Raw genomic sequence first — 16,791 nt, forward strand, 5'->3', positions numbered from 1 at the left:
GGGGTCAAGCTGCAAACTGCAAGGATTAGGACAAGAGTGAAAGTCAGACATGTGAACTCTTACGAACTACATACTTTTCGGAGTCAATATTGCTCTGGAACTCACCAATTCCTTTGAGCCAGGGAAGCAACTGGTTATCAACGCGCCCATGCGCTCAATGCAGGATGGAGAGCTCATCTTTTCAAACCATCAGGTGAGACTATAGGAGGGGACATCAAAGGTGCTCTGTGGGGAGAACAGCGGGGGTGGGGGTATTTACGCTCAACTCCACGGGTGGTTAATTCCCTTTCTCCATTTGCAGAAGAATATTCCTACGGGCCAAGCAAACGAAGCTAGGTGGGCCAGTCCAGTCAATCATCTCGGCCCTACGCGTCACATTGGTGGAGACCGCAGCTGTCCAGGTCAGATCGACACCTCTGTGGGAGCCAGGTGAGTGTAACAGAACGCAAAGCATACCCACAAATTCCCACCCGGGCCTTATGGATACCTCAGAGACTGACCAATTGGCCCAATTACTAGGGGAACTGAGGGCTGAAGTGCATTCCGCCCGTCAAGAAACTAATGCTCTTAGGAGAGAACTGATTTTGTCAAAGGAGCGAACTGATGACCTTGCTAGGCAACTATTGCAAAGCCAGGCTGGACAAGCACCCCTACCTTGCTCCGGGGGAAATCCAGCTCCTGTGTTACCGAGTAACCCTGTGCAAATAAACCTACCAGGAAATATTCAATTAGCTCCACCCGAACGCTTTCCCGGAGATCCCAAAAGGTTCGCCGTGTTTATGAACCAATGCCGCTTGCACTTCTTATGCAGACCTGGAGCCTTCCCAAACGATCAAGCCAAGGTAGCCTTTGTATTGCCATATCTCAGCAGCCGTGCAGCTGATTGGTCAATTCACTAGTTACTCAGGATGACCCAATTCTTCGGGATTTTCAGGGCTTTCAAACTAGTATGGAAAGACTATTTGGCCAGCACTCCGAAGGACATGCCCTGGATAACGAACCTTTGTCCCTACGACAGGATAACTAGGACCTTCTATCCTACATCGCAACCTTTAATAGGTTAATAGTGGAAACTGGATGGCCTGAGGTAAAACGAATCACGTTATTTCATCGAGGGCTTCGAGGAGAACTCAAGGATTTCTTGGCTCAAGATGTGAACCCACCTCAAGACTGCGCTGAATATATAGACTTAGTGGTCCAGTTAGATCACAGACTTCAGAACAGAAAGGCTGATCGAGCCAAGTTAGAGAATCGAGTGTTGGTCAAAAACCACGCTAACCCCAAAGGAGCAGATGCTTCAGAAGCCATGCAAATCGGAGGGGTTAAAGGACCCTTAACCCAGAAGGAAAGAGAAAGGAGACGGCAAATGCAATTGTGTCTATATTGTGGAACTTCTGGGCATTTTCTACAGGATTGCCCTGTAAAACCACCCAAGAAGGTGGTAGGAGCTGCTGATAAAAGCCATATGGAGTCAGACTCGGGAAACGACCACGCCCAACAAGCGTAGAGGTCCGCTTGCCGAGCTTGAAGAAGGATACTCAGACCTTGCATTTCATCATACCAATGGTCCTCGTAGATCCAGGGCAGCCATCGCGTATGCACGCAGTAAGGGCATACATTTATAGCGGGGCCATAAGAAACTATGTGGACTATGAATTGGCTTCCAGGATGAATCTACCTCTCTGCCGAAAAACCACCTCAGATGTCATCACCACAGTCGATGGAACTGAAATTGCCTCTGGGCCTGTAAATCATTCCACTGCAGAGATGACACTATTGAGTCAGGATTGGCATCGAGAGACTATTGTGTTTGATCTAATCAAAGCCCCACAGTTTCAAATAATACTGGGGATACCTTGGTTGGAAACACATAATCCTTGTTTTGATTGGTGAGAGAAGAGAATAACCTTCCCGGATTGTGCACAAACCTGTTACCCAAAGAAAAATCAGAACGCAGGCCTGGCCACAGTAACCACAGCAGTCATGCAACTACCTCCAGAATACCAAGAATTTCAGGATGTCTTCCAAAAGGAACAGGCAAACACCTTACCTCCTCACAGATCGTACGATTGTCAAATCGATCTCATACCCGGTGCACAACCCCCTTGTAGCAGGATCTATGCCCTTACGGAACCTGAGAACCTTCACCTACGACAATACTTAGACCAGTACCTTGCCAATGGCTTTATTCGCCCATCCAAGTCCCCTGCATCTTCAGCTTTGTTCTTCATGCCCAAAAAGGAAGGTGACCTCAGAACGTGCATAGACTACCGTGCATTGAACCAGATAACTGTTAAGAACAGATACCCATTGCCTCTGATCCCTGAACTACTAGACCAAGTGAAGGACGCTTGTATATACACTAAATTAAATCTCCGGAGGGCATTCCATCTGGTACGTGTAAAAGAGGGCGACAAATGGAAGACTGCTTTCTGCACTAAGTATGGGCTATTCGAATACCAGGTGATGCCTTTCGGGGTGTGCAATGCACCAGCAGCCTTCCAATACTTCATGAACGATGTCCTTCGTGAACTCATTGACGTTTGTGTTGTTGTGTATATTGATGATTTTCTAGTATACTCCTCTTCAGAATCTGACCATGTGAAGCACGTCCGAGCAGTCCTTGAGAAATTGCGCCAGCACAAACTATATGCAAAACTCGAAAAATGCATTTTTCATGCCATTGAAGTTGAATTCCTTGGGTTTATCCTGACCCCAAAGGGAGTACGAATGGACTCACGAAAGGTGGACGCAATCCTTAAGTGGCCATCACCAAGTTCAGTTAAAGGAGTACAAAGCATGCTCGGCTTTGCTAATTTCTACCGCAGATTCATCCCAGATTTTTCACATGTCGTACATCCCATCACAGCACTCTTGCGAAAAAATAAACACTTTATGTGGACTGAAGAAGCTGAAAATGCCTTCCAACAGCTGAAAGCAAAATTCACGTCTGCACCTGTATTAAAGCACCCGCACCCTGAACTTCCATACATAGTGGAAACTGATGCATCCAGTCTAGCTATGGGAGCTGTCCTGTCTCAAAAGGACCCTGAAACTGGAAACGCTTCACCCAGTAGCATTTTGGTCAAGAAAGTTCTTGGCACCCGAGTTAAACTATGCGGTTACCGACAAGGAGTTATTAGCCATTAAATCCTTCTACAAGGCTTGGCGGCACTATCTTCTCTGTGCCAGGCATACCATTACTGTGATCACCGATCACCGGAACTTACATTATTTAAAAACAGCCAAGGCCCAATCGTCACGTCAACTCCGATGGGCATTGTTCTTTGCCGAGTTCGATTTCGTGATAACCTATGGACCAGGTTGTAAGAATGGTAAAGCAGACACCTTATCCCGAATAGTATTTAGTATTTAGTATTTATTTATTTATAATGCGCACCAAACCCAGGGGTAGCCAGGCGCAAAGGCAGCAAGAGGGTTGCAAAGCTTAGTTACATACAGTAGGGTGAGGTCCAGCTGTGGTTACAGTGCTGGACGTATCACACCAAATAGGAAGGGTAGGACATAAACATTGTAGGCTGTACTATATACATAATTTACATTCAATGAGGTAAGGAGCCACATCGTAGTGGCGCATCTGGGTATCGGAAGTCATTATGAGTCGAGAGAGTTGAGCCAGTGGACAGTCCTGGTTCTGAACTGGTGGTAGGGTAGGTCCTCCCTGCAGGTAGGAGGACGGGAGTTCCAGAATTGCGCTGCTTTTACTGGGAAGCTATTACCTCCAGACCTTGTACGTTTGAACCTGGGCACCAGAAGAAGGTTGGAATTGGCCGTTCTCGAGGGGCGAGAGAGGGTGGGTCTAGTAAATCTGGCGATGAGGTATTGAGGGGCTGCTTGGTGGAGGCATTTATGAATCAGAGATACCGATTTAAGGAATATCTTGTCCTTGGTGGATAGCCAGTTGACAGATCTTCTGGAAACTGAGATATGGGCTTTCTTCGGGATACTGAGGGCCGCTCTAAGGGCATTATTTTGGAGGATTTGGATTTTATTTGAGATATATTTGTTACAACCTACATATAGAGCGTTACAGTAGTCCAACTTTGACAGGATCAGCGCCCTGGCCAGGGTGGTCCAGTTGGTGGGGGAGAGAAAGGGTTTGGCTGCCCTAATGAGTTTGCAAGTGTAGGAGGTGGCGGAGGCCCTTGCATTCACTTGTTTGTTGAAGGTGAGGGTGGAGTCTAGATAGAAGCCGAGGGTTTTAACCTCCTTAGCTACTTTGATCTTGTTGTCGTCAATTATGAACGATGAGTATTTGTGGCCCAGTTTGTTGAGGTAGTGTGTAGATCCTAGAATAAGGAGTTCCGTCTTGTCATCATTCAGGCATAGACCGTGTGAGGCCATCCATGCCTGGATGATGAGGTACACTTTATTAACGAAGGCCAAATCCTTGTCGTAATCCCCCGACAACGGGATGAGGATCTGGGTATCATTGGCGTAATTAGTGTAGGTGATACCCAGATCGTCTAGATCATCGAAAAGGGGCTTCGTGAAAATGTTATAAAGTGTAGGGGAGACGCAAGATCCTTGAGGCACGCCGCAAGTGATAGGTGTAGGGTCGGCTGCTGCTGACAATGAGAAGACTATCATCGTGCGGTTATTGAGGAAGGATTGGATCCAGTTGGTTGCTTCTTGAGAGAAGTGGGCAGCTTTTTGTAGGTGGTTGCACAAGATCTCATGGTCGACCAGATCGAAGGCCGCAGAGAGATCGAGGAGTAACAATAGTGCTGTCTTGCGCCCTGGTCTCTCAGCTCGTCTATCTGTGCCTTGAGATCTATAAGTGCAGTTTCGGTTCCATGCTGTGGCCTGAAACCCGATTGTCGGACGCCCAGGAGATGGAAGTGCTCAAGGTAATGTTGGATCTGGTGGTATGCTGATTTGTCGATGATTTTAAGAAGGAAGGGTACTGTGTTGATGGGGCGGTAGTTAGTTGGAGTGGATGGGTCTAAGTTTGTTTTTTTAAGCAGAGGGAGGACCCAGGACTGTTTTAAGTTATTAGGTACGGTGCCTGATGTGAAAGACGCATTTTTTAGTTTGGTAATAAATGGTGCGAGATCATGGGCTGCATCCTTAATCAGTTGAGCGGGGCATAGGTCTCCGTGGCAATTTGAAGGTTTGAGGGTGAGAATAGTATTTTCTACCTCTTTGGTGGATACTTTATGGAAGTTAAAGGTGGGGTTGTGCGCTGGGGGGGATGATTGAGTCGGGTGAGCCTTTTTATGGGAGGCGGTACTCAGCTTAGTAGAGGAGAGCAGAGTTTCTTTTTTAATGCTTATTTTAGTCTTAAGGGAGGAGATTTTGTTCGCTAGGGCATTTTGTATGCCCGTGCACCAGTTTTTATCTTTGATACATGAGTCGGGCACTTGGATCGGGGATTCAACCTCTTTAAGTATTGTCAAAAGCTCTCTAATGTTAGATTTAGCTTGTGAGATTTGCGTACTATAAGACGTTTGTTTGGCCAATATAATTTCATTTTTATATTGGGAAGCTAGACTGCTCAAGTTTTTTTTTATTATTTTCTGAGGGGTAAGCTCGCCAGATTTTTTCACAGCGTCGCTTTTCCTGCCTGAGGGCTTTAAGATGAGGCGAAATCCAGGAGTTGATGTGTTTCCGGGGCTTGCTCTTTTTTAGCTTTAAAGGCGCTATGGCATCAAGGGACGAGAGCATGATTTTATTATAGATATCCACCATCGTAAATGGATCTGTATGAGCCGGGATGGCATTCAAGGTTGGTGTGATTAGCGGGATCAGGTTTTCGGGGGTGATGTTTTTTTTATTTCGGGATTGGACAGCTGGAGCTATGCTGTTAGCTTGTGCTGGGGTTGCCTCTAGGGTGAACGAGATCAAGTAATGATCTGTCCAAGGCTGCGGGAGTATGGCAGAGACTAGGACTGGGCAGTTGTGCACAGCTAGCCAGTCCAGAGTTCTCCCTTTGATATGGGTGGGCTCAGTGATCTTCTGGGTGAAGCCCAGTTCCTCTAGGGTGTTATTGATTGTACTGGCATTGGCGTCTGCGGGGTCGCTAAATCCTAGGTTAAAGTCTCCTAGAAAGATGCGTTGTGAGGAATTTTTAAGATTGTTTGATAGGATGTCTATGAGGTCTTCTTCAAATGACCCTAAGGGGCCCGGCGGTCAGTAGATAAGGTGAATGGAGATGGATTGGGTATTAGATAGTGTTAACTTGGCAGTTAGAGAATAGGGATGGGAGAGGCAGAAGTGAACCGAGAACCAGTACCTTTAATTTCCGAACAAATTATTCTTGGCATGACTACTCTAGAGACACTAGAGGACATTCAGGTAAAGATCCAGCAACTCTTTGATCCTACAGCCCCCTGCAGGACTGGGTAAAGAAAGGCCCGGACTACTCTGTCACCAATTATCTGCCTTATTACCAAAGACGGCTATTTCTGCCACACAAGGAACTACAAGAGCGAGTAATTTCCCGTTATCATGATACCCTAATGGAGGGGCACCCAGGTATTGCAAAAACTGAAGCTAAAATTAAAAGACAATTCTGGTGGCCCACCTGGCGAAAGGATATTAAAGCATTTGTGATGTCTTGTGGCATTTGCGCCCAAAACAATAGTCAAAAGAAAAAACCAGCTGGACTCTTACAACCTTTAGACATTCCGCCTGCACCATGGCACACCCTATCGTTAGATTTTATTACCGATCTACCTCCTTGTAATGGGTTTAACACCATTCTAGTTATTGTGGATCTTTTTTCCAAGATGGCCCACTTTATTCCTTTAAAAGGACTACCTTCAGCCTCAATCCTGGCCAAAGAATTACTCGAAAACATTGTTCGCATACATGGATTTCCGTCCGTGTTGGTATCTGACCGGGGCAGTCAATTCATTTCACATTTTTGGAAGAAATGTTGTCAATTGGCGCAAATCGACATGAGATTATCGACCAGTCACCACCCCCAGACTGATGGTCAAACGGAGAGGACCAACCAGACTCTTGAACAATTCCTGCGTTGTATGTTACATCAGACTGAGAGCAATTGGAAGGACATTCTTTGGATCGCCGAATATGCATACAATAATTCAGTACATTCTGGAACTGGACAAAGCCCCTTTTATACCCTATATGGGCACCACCCTCGAACCTCAGACCTTGACTCACTCCAACACTTAGAAATGCCCGCAGTGGACCATCTACACGATACGATTACACAAGCATTTAAGGAGGCAACTGCACATTTAAAACAGGCGAAGGAGAAATATAAGAAAGATGCTGATCGGCGTAGGAGTGATACTCCACAGTACCAGATAGGGGACCAAGTATGGTTGGCCACAAAACACATACCTCTCAAGGGAACGCGGACCTTTTTACCCTAGATATTTGGGACCTTACTCTATTAAGGCCATTATCAACCCAGTGGCCGTCAAGTTGGACTTACCTGCTAATATGCAAATTCACCCCGTCTTTCATGTGTCACCTTTGAAGCCAGTGCAACCAGGGGCAAGACTAACCAAGCCACCAGACCCGATCCTTATAGACGGGGAACCCGAATTTGAAGTTAAGAACATCCTGGACTCCAAGATGGTGAAGTAAACATTTTTTTATTTAATCGACTGGAAAGGTTACGGACCACAGGAAAGGTCTTGGGAACCTAGTGACCACGTGCATGCACCTCGATTGGTGAAAAGATTCCACCGAAATTTCCCAGACAAACCAAAACCACGGGGAAGAACGACTTTAGGAGGGGCCTTGGGGGGGAGTGCTGTCATGATGCCTACCCCTGGGGAACCAGACCAGGTCCAGCAACCCGGAAGCAGGCATCAAGTTATTTTGAGCAAGGCCAAAAACCCCTGCTAGGGGCTGTTTGGGTGTGGTCCTGGCGCCTATGGCGCCAGGCTCATATGGAGAGTCAGTCCTGGCGCCTATGGTGCCAGGCTCAGAGTAGAATTTACCTGATGCAGACCATGCTGCAAGCTTACCTGATGCAGACCATGCTGCAGAGCTCCAAGCCAAATGAGGCTTGGAAGGGACTATTTTACCTAGGGACTATTTTTTACTCGGGCGGGGCTGGGGAGGAATACTTACCTGGGACTACTTTGGAGGCTATTTAAACCACGCCCGAAGAGCAACACACGCTTCGTGTTATTCTGCATCCAGCAGCGTAACGCTCACCGTGTCTGCAAGCCTGCATCCAGTCTTCTGCCACGCCCGCCTCGAGTCTACAGCTCCTAGAAAAAGGGAGGAACAGAAGGAGAAGAGGTTAAAATAAGAGCAAAACCTTCGATCCTTACCTGAATTCCGGATCCACCGCACCTTCGAGCTGGAAGAAAGAAGCATTTTACGCGCGCTGTCTCGCCTGCTGCAGCGCCGCGCTGAACTCACCGGGCCTTCGCAGCATCCTCGCGATCCACCGCATCCTTCTGCACGTTCCCGCCACACTCTGGCACCTAAGGGGAATACAAGAACAGCAAAGGTGAGCCAAGGGAATAAACAGAGGCAATAGTAACTACCCCCATAGACTTACCTGATTACTGCCGGGGGTACTATTCCTCTTCACGGGTCAGTGCAGTCTCCATTGCATCCTCGCCAGGGGAACAAAAGGACAACAAGGTGAGACGAAGGAACAAACAAGGGGAACTCTTCTCACCACAATAGACTTACCTAATTTTACCGCCAGAGGCATTATTCTCCGAACTTCATATTTTCTCTCCACACCTGAATAAGGGAGCAAGCCACAGGTTACATTCTGGTTACATTCTGGCCTTACTTTACTGAACTGTGTAGGATAAGCCAAATCCTTACCTGAACTTCGTCAGCTACCACGAGGAACTCTTCGCTGGGGTCAAGCTGCAAACTGCAAGGATTAGGACAAGAGTGAAAGTCAGACATGTGAACTCTTACGAACTACATACTTTTCGGAGTCAATATTGTTCTGGAACTCACCAATTCCTTCGAGCCAGTGAAGCAACTGGTTATCAACGCGCCCCTGCGCTCAATGCAGGATGGAGAGCTCATCTTTTCAAACCATCAGGTGAGACTATAGGAGGTGACATCAAAGGTGCTCTGTTGGGAGAAAAGAGGGTGTGGGGGGATTTACGCTCAACTCCACGGGTGGTTAATTCCCTTTCTCCATTTGCAGAAGAATATTGCTACGGGCCAAGCAAACAAAGCTAGGTGGGCCAGTCCAGTCCGTCATCTCGGCCCTACGCGTCACATTGGTGGAGACCGCAGCTGTCCAGTTCAGATCGACGCCTCTGTGGGAGCCAGGTGAGCGTAACTGTCATGCCACTTACCCGGGGTGCGGGGCGCATCTGCAGATCCCGGCGCTTACTGTCCTGGCGCATCTATCCCCGATACAGGTTGGGGGAACCTTGGTCATCTGCGGCTCAAGCCGCTTCCGGATTTTCCCGTACGCGTGGTTTGCGCAGGCGCGGAGGGCCGTGTTTCGCCCTTCGCGCATGCGCCGTCCACAGAGCGCTCGGGAAGTTGCAAGCTTGCTTCCCAAGCCTCGTTTTGGGCGCGTCAGCACCCGGGGACAGCGCGGATTGCGTTCCAAGCCTCCCGGGTGCTGCCTGCCCTATATAAAGGGCCAGTTTGCTTGAACAAACCGCGTCTCAACGCGGTTTGTTTCCTGATCGCGTCCTCGCTTGTGTTACTCTTGAGTGGCACCTTGTCTATATTCCCAGTTCTTTGTCCTTGTCCTTCCCTGCAGAAGGTTCCTTTCCTTGTCTACCTCTGGGAGTTCTTGCCTCATTCCTTTCTAGCCAGTAGGTTCATCTTCTTGCTCCCTTCCTATCTCCCAACTCCTTCCCTTGTTCTGCCCCAGGGTCCCTAGTCCCTCCTGTCTCTTTGCCTGTTGATTCAGTACCTTGCCTCCTGCCTCTTGCCTGTTGATTCAGTACCTTGCCACCTGCCTCTTGCCTGTTGATTCAGTACCTTGCCACCTGCCTCTGGCCTGTTGGTTCAGTGCCTTGCCTTCCCTGGAGTTCTGGAGTTCTGAGTCTACTATTCCTCCCACAACACCTGCCTACTTCAGTTCTCTCCATCGGACACCAGCTACTTCTGGGGCCTAGCTGTGGTATCCAGCTGTGGAATTTCCATCCAGTCAAGACCCGCCTTCCCTGTCAGTGCTTGCACTGTCCCGACGTCACACAAATCAGGGAAGTGCACATCCGTGGCATTGGGAGCTGGTTCACCACTGACCATGTTTGAATTCAGGGCGGGTGTTGCGCTGGTTCCTCGCGTCACACATTCTGCAACCATCAGTCGGACAGCCTGGCTACTTCACCACAACCATCCACTGGAAGTTCAGGTACCCAGCGCCCACGAGACGCTTTTCTTAACAGATTGAGACGCCTACCTTCTGACTCCGAGATGGATGAAGCCCAGGAACTTCGGGAAGAGATGCGGGCCCTTCGAGCCGAGATGTCTGTACTTCATCAAGAGAACATTGGTCTAAGACAGTTGGTGGCACAAGGTACCGGGGCTACACCTCAGGGCGAAGGTGCTATGGCTCATACTGCATCTATCAAATTTGATGGAGATCCAAGACGTGTGGTCGAGTTTTGTAATCATTGTAGAATACATTTCCTCTTCAGGTCCTCCTATTTTAACTCAGACAAAGCCAAGATTGGGTATATTCTGGGTAATTTGACTGGGAACGCGCTTGCTTGGGCAGCGCCTTTGGTGGCTGCCAATAGCCCCATTCTCAACGACTTTGCAGCGTTCGAAAAGGCGTTCCTAGAGTTTTTTCAATCACCCAATCTGGCTTCTGCAGCACAGAATCAATTGATGGACCTCAAGCAAGGAGCCATGGACATAATAGCCTATATTGGTCGCTTCCGACAATTGGCCACCGATTCCCAGTGGCCTGAAGTAACCCAGAAGACTCTGTTTCGTCGGGGATTGAGAGAAGAATATAAGGATGAATTATTACACATTCCAGAGCCCGACACCCATCAGCAACATGTGGAACAAGTTTTGCGGATTGATCACAGACTGGCAGAACGAAGAGGAGAGAGACGTCGAGCTGAGAGGCTGTTTCCCAGACCTACAAACACGTCTACCGGAATTCCTGGGTCTTCGGACTCCGGTCCAGAACCCATGCAGTTGGGTGCTGTGAGGGGTCCGTTATCAGAAGCAGAAAAGAAACGCCAAAGAAGTCTAAGGTTATGTTTGTACTGTGGAGCCGCCGGACATTACTTGGGTACCTGTCCTTTACGCCCCCAAAGGAAGTCGGAAAACTAGGTGACCTGTCGTCTATAAGAAAGGCAACGACAGGTCTCCCTTCACTTTCAGTCCTTTCCGGTCCTTGCTCCCTGTTCCAGCCCATGCAACCTGCTGTCTTGTTAGTTTTGGAGATCAAATTGAGATGGTTAGACAAAGAGGTGAAGGCTCTTGGCTTATTGGACTGTGGAGCATCTGGTAATTACATCGACGAAAGTTTCGCAGCAAGGCATGGTATACCTCTGTTTTCCCGGAAGAATGTTCTGTCCGTGGAGGTGATTGATGGGACTCCTTTATCCTCGGGGCCAATACGTCAACACACCATGGGTCTATTCATCCAGATCAAGGAACATGGTGAAAGAATCGCTCTGGACGTCATCAAATCACCCTCATATTCAATAGTTCTGGGTTTACCATGGCTGCTATGCCACAACCCCACTATCGATTGGGAAGCACGTACCTTGGTTTTTGCTTCCGCTCATTGCCTTCGGAAATGTTGCTTGCCTGGCAGGCATCAGAGCATCGTCATCTCTACGCCTCTTACAAGAAGCAATAATTCACCCGGTCTTTGCTCGTTGTTCCCAATCCCTCAAGTGTACGACGATTTTCGGATGGTCTTCTCCGAGCCAGGGGATATACCTCTACCACCTCACAGAACATTCGATTGTTCCATTGATTTGATACCAGGTTCGGTGATACCTCACGGGAAGGTGTACGCCTTGTCCTTAACCGAGAAAAAGGTCTTACGGGAATATTTGGATGACTGCACCAAGAAGGGATACATAACAACTTCGAAATCCCCTGCTGGTTTTCCTTTATTCTTTGTGAAGAAAAAGGAAGGTACTTTACGTCCTTGTATAGACTATCGACAATTGAACGACATCACGCAAAAAGACAGATACCCACTGCCCTTGATTCGGAATATCATGGAATCACTTCGAACAGCCCAAGTCTTCACCAAGTTAGATCGCCGTGGAGCCTATCATCTGATCCGGATAAAGGAAGGCGATGAATGGAAGACGGCCTTCAAAACTCCATTCGGACATTACGAATATCGGGTAATGCCATTCGGTTTGTGTAATGCCCCGGCCGTCTTCCAGCGCTTTATGGACTACATTTTTAGTGACTTGATTGGCATCTCCGTTTGGGTGTATCTGGATGATATCCTCATTTTTTCTGTTACCCAGGAACAACATGTGGAACACGTCCGAGAGGTACTTCGACGGTTATCCCAGAATCAACTGTACGCAAAAGCAGAGAAGTGCTCTTTTCACAAGGAAAGCATGGAGTTTTTGGGCTATGTGATCAGCGGATCAGGCATTTTCATGGATCCCGCAAAGGTACAAGCCATTCAAGACTGGAACCAACCTCTCGATCTGAAGTCCCTGCAACGGTTTTTAGGGTTCGCCAATTTCTATCGGCACTTCATACCCCATTTTTCACAACTAACGGCTCCTTTAACTAGACTAACCAGCAGCAAGATACCTTTTTTTGGGATTCGCAGGCCACCTTGGCCTTTGACACCTTGAAAAAGGCCTTCAGCACAGCACCCATTCTGTGTCACCCCAATGACGAAATACCATACATTGTAGAAGCAGACGCTTCCGACTTCGCTGTTGGTGCTGTTCTCCTGCAAAAGCAATCCGAAACCGGCATGGAACATCCTGTGGCGTATTTCTCCCGTAAACTCACCCCTAGTGAAAGGAACTATGCCGTGATTGAGAAGGAGTTGTTGGCCATAAAAGCAGCATTTGAAGAATGGAGGCATCATCTCCTCGGGGGATGGCATTCGGTGGAAGTTCGTACAGATCATCGCAATTTACAGTATTTACGTTCTCTTCAGTGCCGTACCTCTCGCCAAGCCCGATGGGCCTTCTTTTTCTCTCACTACGACTTCCGAATTACTTACATTCCCTGTGCTCAGAACTTGAAGGCTGATGCCTTATCCCGTTCTTTGGAAGGAGATGTTAAGGGCGACTGTAGTGACAAGCCACTGATCTCTCCGAAGCATTTTCTACTTTCGCTCTCGCCTCATCTCCAGAAGATTGTACAGGATACCATAACAGATCCAGTTCCGGCAAGCCTCTTGAAACGACCACAGATCACTGAAAGCAATGAGTTGCTATTTTACCGGAACAGATTATACCTACCCACTGTCTCTCTTCGGACTTCCATGATTCCCGAATTGGCGGACATCGTGGCATAAGGGCCACCCAAGAACTAATATCCAGGCAATTCTGGTGGCCAGGTTGGGCCGAAGAAATTGAGCAGTATGTCAAGTGCTGTCCTGTGTGCGCCCAGACCAAGACCCCAAGGAAAAGACCATTGGGGTTACTTCATCCCACAGAGATACCTCCCTACCCATGGCATACCATTGCTACAGATTTCATTGTTGACCTTCCTCCATCTGATGGACATACCTGCATCATGGTGGTTGTAGACTGTTTCACCAAGACTGCTCATTTTGTTCCATTTCCCGGAATACCCACGGCATCCCAGATGGCTTTGGCGTTCTTCCAGGAAATTTACAGACTACATGGATTACCAGAAAAGATCATATCCGATCGTGGATCCCAGTTTCTGTCCTCTTTTTGGCATCAGTTGTGTAGTCATCTAGGCATCCACAGAGCCCTGAGCTCGGGTTATCATCCACACACTAACGGTCAGACTGAGAGAACCAACCAAACTTTGGAGCACTACCTTCGATGTTTTGCTAATGCCACTCAGATCAATTGGAAGACACATCTGGTTCTTGCTGAAGCCTCTTATAACAATGCAAAACATTCTGCTACCGGACTCAGTCCTTTTTACTGCTCTTTTGGTCAACATCCTAAATTGGTGCCTTTTCATCCAGTACCACCCAGTACAGTTCCATCTGCTGATCGTCTGGTCATCACCATCCAGAAGCAACACTCGTTGGCACGCAGAACTCTTGTTGAGGCACAGGGGCGCATGAAGCAACAGGCTGATAAAGGGCGCACTCCCGAACCACTTTTCCATGTGGGAGATTTAGTCTGGTTGTCCTCTAAGAATCTGCCAGTACGTAATCTACCTACCAAACTAGCTCCCTGTTATTTTGGCCCATTCAAGGTTACTAAGCGTTTGTCCTCTGTAGCATATCGCCTGCAGTTGCCACAGTCCTGGCGGTTCATCCTGTCTTCCATGTCTCCCTTTTGAAACCTTATGTGGTTGACACCTTCCAGCGATCTTTCTCCCGACCTGCCTCTGTTGATGTCCATGGTGTGCCCGAATTTGAAGTGCAGGAGATTTGTGATTCGCACATACGACGGGGAGTGCTTCAGTATTTGGTGGACTGGAAGGGTTACCCGGCCTGTGATCGCACTTGGGAACCTTGCAGTTATGTGCACGCTCCCCGTCTGGTTCGCGACTTCTACCTCCGATTCCCTTGGAAACCTGGGGCCCCTGGCCTTTCTGGGAGGGGACATAGTGTCATGCCACTTACCCGGGGTGCGGGGCGCATCTGCAGGTCCCCGCGCTTACAGTCCTGGCGCATCTATCCCCGATACAGGTTGGGGGAACCTTGGTCATCTGCGGCTCAAGCCGCTTCCGGATTTTCCCGTACGCGTGGTTTGCGCAGGCGCGGAGGGCCGTGTTTCGCCCTTCGCGCATGCGCCGTCCACAGAGCGCTCGGGAAGTTGCAAGCTTGCTTCCCAAGCCTCGTTTTGGGCACGTCAGCACCCGGGGACGGCGCGGATTGCGTTCCAAGCCTCCCGGGTGCTGCCTGCCCTATATAAAGGGCCAGTTTGCTTGAACAAACCGCGTCTCAACGCGGTTTGTTTCCTGATCGCGTCCTCGCTTGTGTTACTCTTGAGTGGCACCTTGTCTATATTCCCAGTTCTTTGTCCTTGTCCTTCCCTGCAGAAGGTTCCTTTCCTTGTCTACCTCTGGGAGTTCTTGCCTCATTCCTTTCTAGCCAGTAGGTCCCTGGGCCTTCATCCTTCTTGCTCCCTTCCTATCTCCCAACTCCTTCCCTTGTTCTGCCCCAGGGTCCCTAGTCCCTCCTGTCTCTTTGCCTGTTGATTCAGTACCTTGCCTCCTGCCTCTTGCCTGTTGATTCAGTACCTTGCCACCTGCCTCTTGCCTGTTGATTCAGTACCTTGCCACCTGCCTCTGGCCTGTTGGTTCAGTGCCTTGCCTTCCCTGGAGTTCTGGAGTTCTGAGTCTACTATTCCTCCCACAACACCTGCCTACTTCAGTTCTCTTCATCGGACACCAGCTACTTCTGGAGCCTAGCTGTGGTATCCAGCTGTGGAATTTCCATCCAGTCAAGACCCGCCTTCCCTGTCAGTGCTTGCACTGTCCTGACGTCACACAAATCAGGGAAGTGCACATCCGTGGCGTTGGGAGCTGGTTCACCACTGACCCTGTCAGTCGGACAGCCTGGCTACTTCACCACGACCATCCACTGGTCCATCCACTGGAAGTTCAGGTACCCAGCGCCCACGAGACGCTTTTCTTAACAGTAACAACAATACCACACAGGGCTTTAGGGTTATTAATTGATTTACTTAGATAAATATGCTAAGGATCTACACAGGCAAACAGGGGATTTTTCAGTGGGAATAACTAAAACAATGCTTGAAAAATATAGGGCATACACAATCTATGGCTCAGGGCATTTCTACTTACTGAGAGGTCTGAACTGGGCATCAGGGAGCGTCAGGGCACACAGCTGGGACAGCCAAAGGGGGTCAGTCAAGGGTCTCCTCTCTTTCCTTCAAGGGGCCCCAATAAGCTTCTATGTCTCCTGGCTCCACTGCAAGTTTAGGCCTCTCTCTGCTGGGATGTTCATGCCAGATTTCGGCAGCAGGTCACCTCATGATATTAGTGGGAAAAGTCCAACTCTGAGGCAAGCTGGCTTAGTTATAGTTATAGGGCAGATGACATCACTAACTTGTCATAATTCTCATGTAAGGGTTTGGTTAATGTTCACCACCCCAATCCCACCTGTCTGCTGATAGGACAAGGGGATGGAGGAGTGCTTTGGGAGAGATAGGGGAGGGGAGAGCTTCATCATCTCACTTCGACAAGTGGGCTCGGTCTGCATTAAGATAAAAAATCCCTTAATCTTCACATCTTTACATGTATGAATACATTTTTGACTTCTACATTTTAAAGCGCATCAAACGAGACTAGTCAGGGGTCTGTATGTCATTCTCATGCAGAGGTACAGTTTTTCTTCATTTACTCCGGAACTATATCAGTGAAAAATATTGCACTATACGGGCGTCATATGAATCATAAGTGACATGCTTTATCAGCTTTTTGCAACTGTGGTAATCACGAGGAGGACCAAATCATATTTTCATTCATAACTTTAGTAATGTTTATCCCACCAAAATCGTTTTCACATGGTTAGAATGGTTGGACTGTCAGCTTTAATAAAAGCCTAGAAGGACAGTTGTGCGATGTCCACTGTTCATTTTAAACAATAAAATGCATTTCTCCCATTTTAAACAAAGGGCAGTCTCCCTGCTAGAAACCCCACTTTTTTTTTTAAAGTACCAGTTCTGCTCTGGCCAGGCATGACGTCAGTAGAGGGATCTGTGTTTA

Source organism: Ambystoma mexicanum, chromosome 8 (genome assembly GCF_040938575.1).
Source record: "Ambystoma mexicanum isolate Mex_15411 chromosome 8, UKY_AmexF1_1, whole genome shotgun sequence".
NCBI lineage: Eukaryota > Metazoa > Chordata > Amphibia > Caudata > Ambystomatidae > Ambystoma > Ambystoma mexicanum.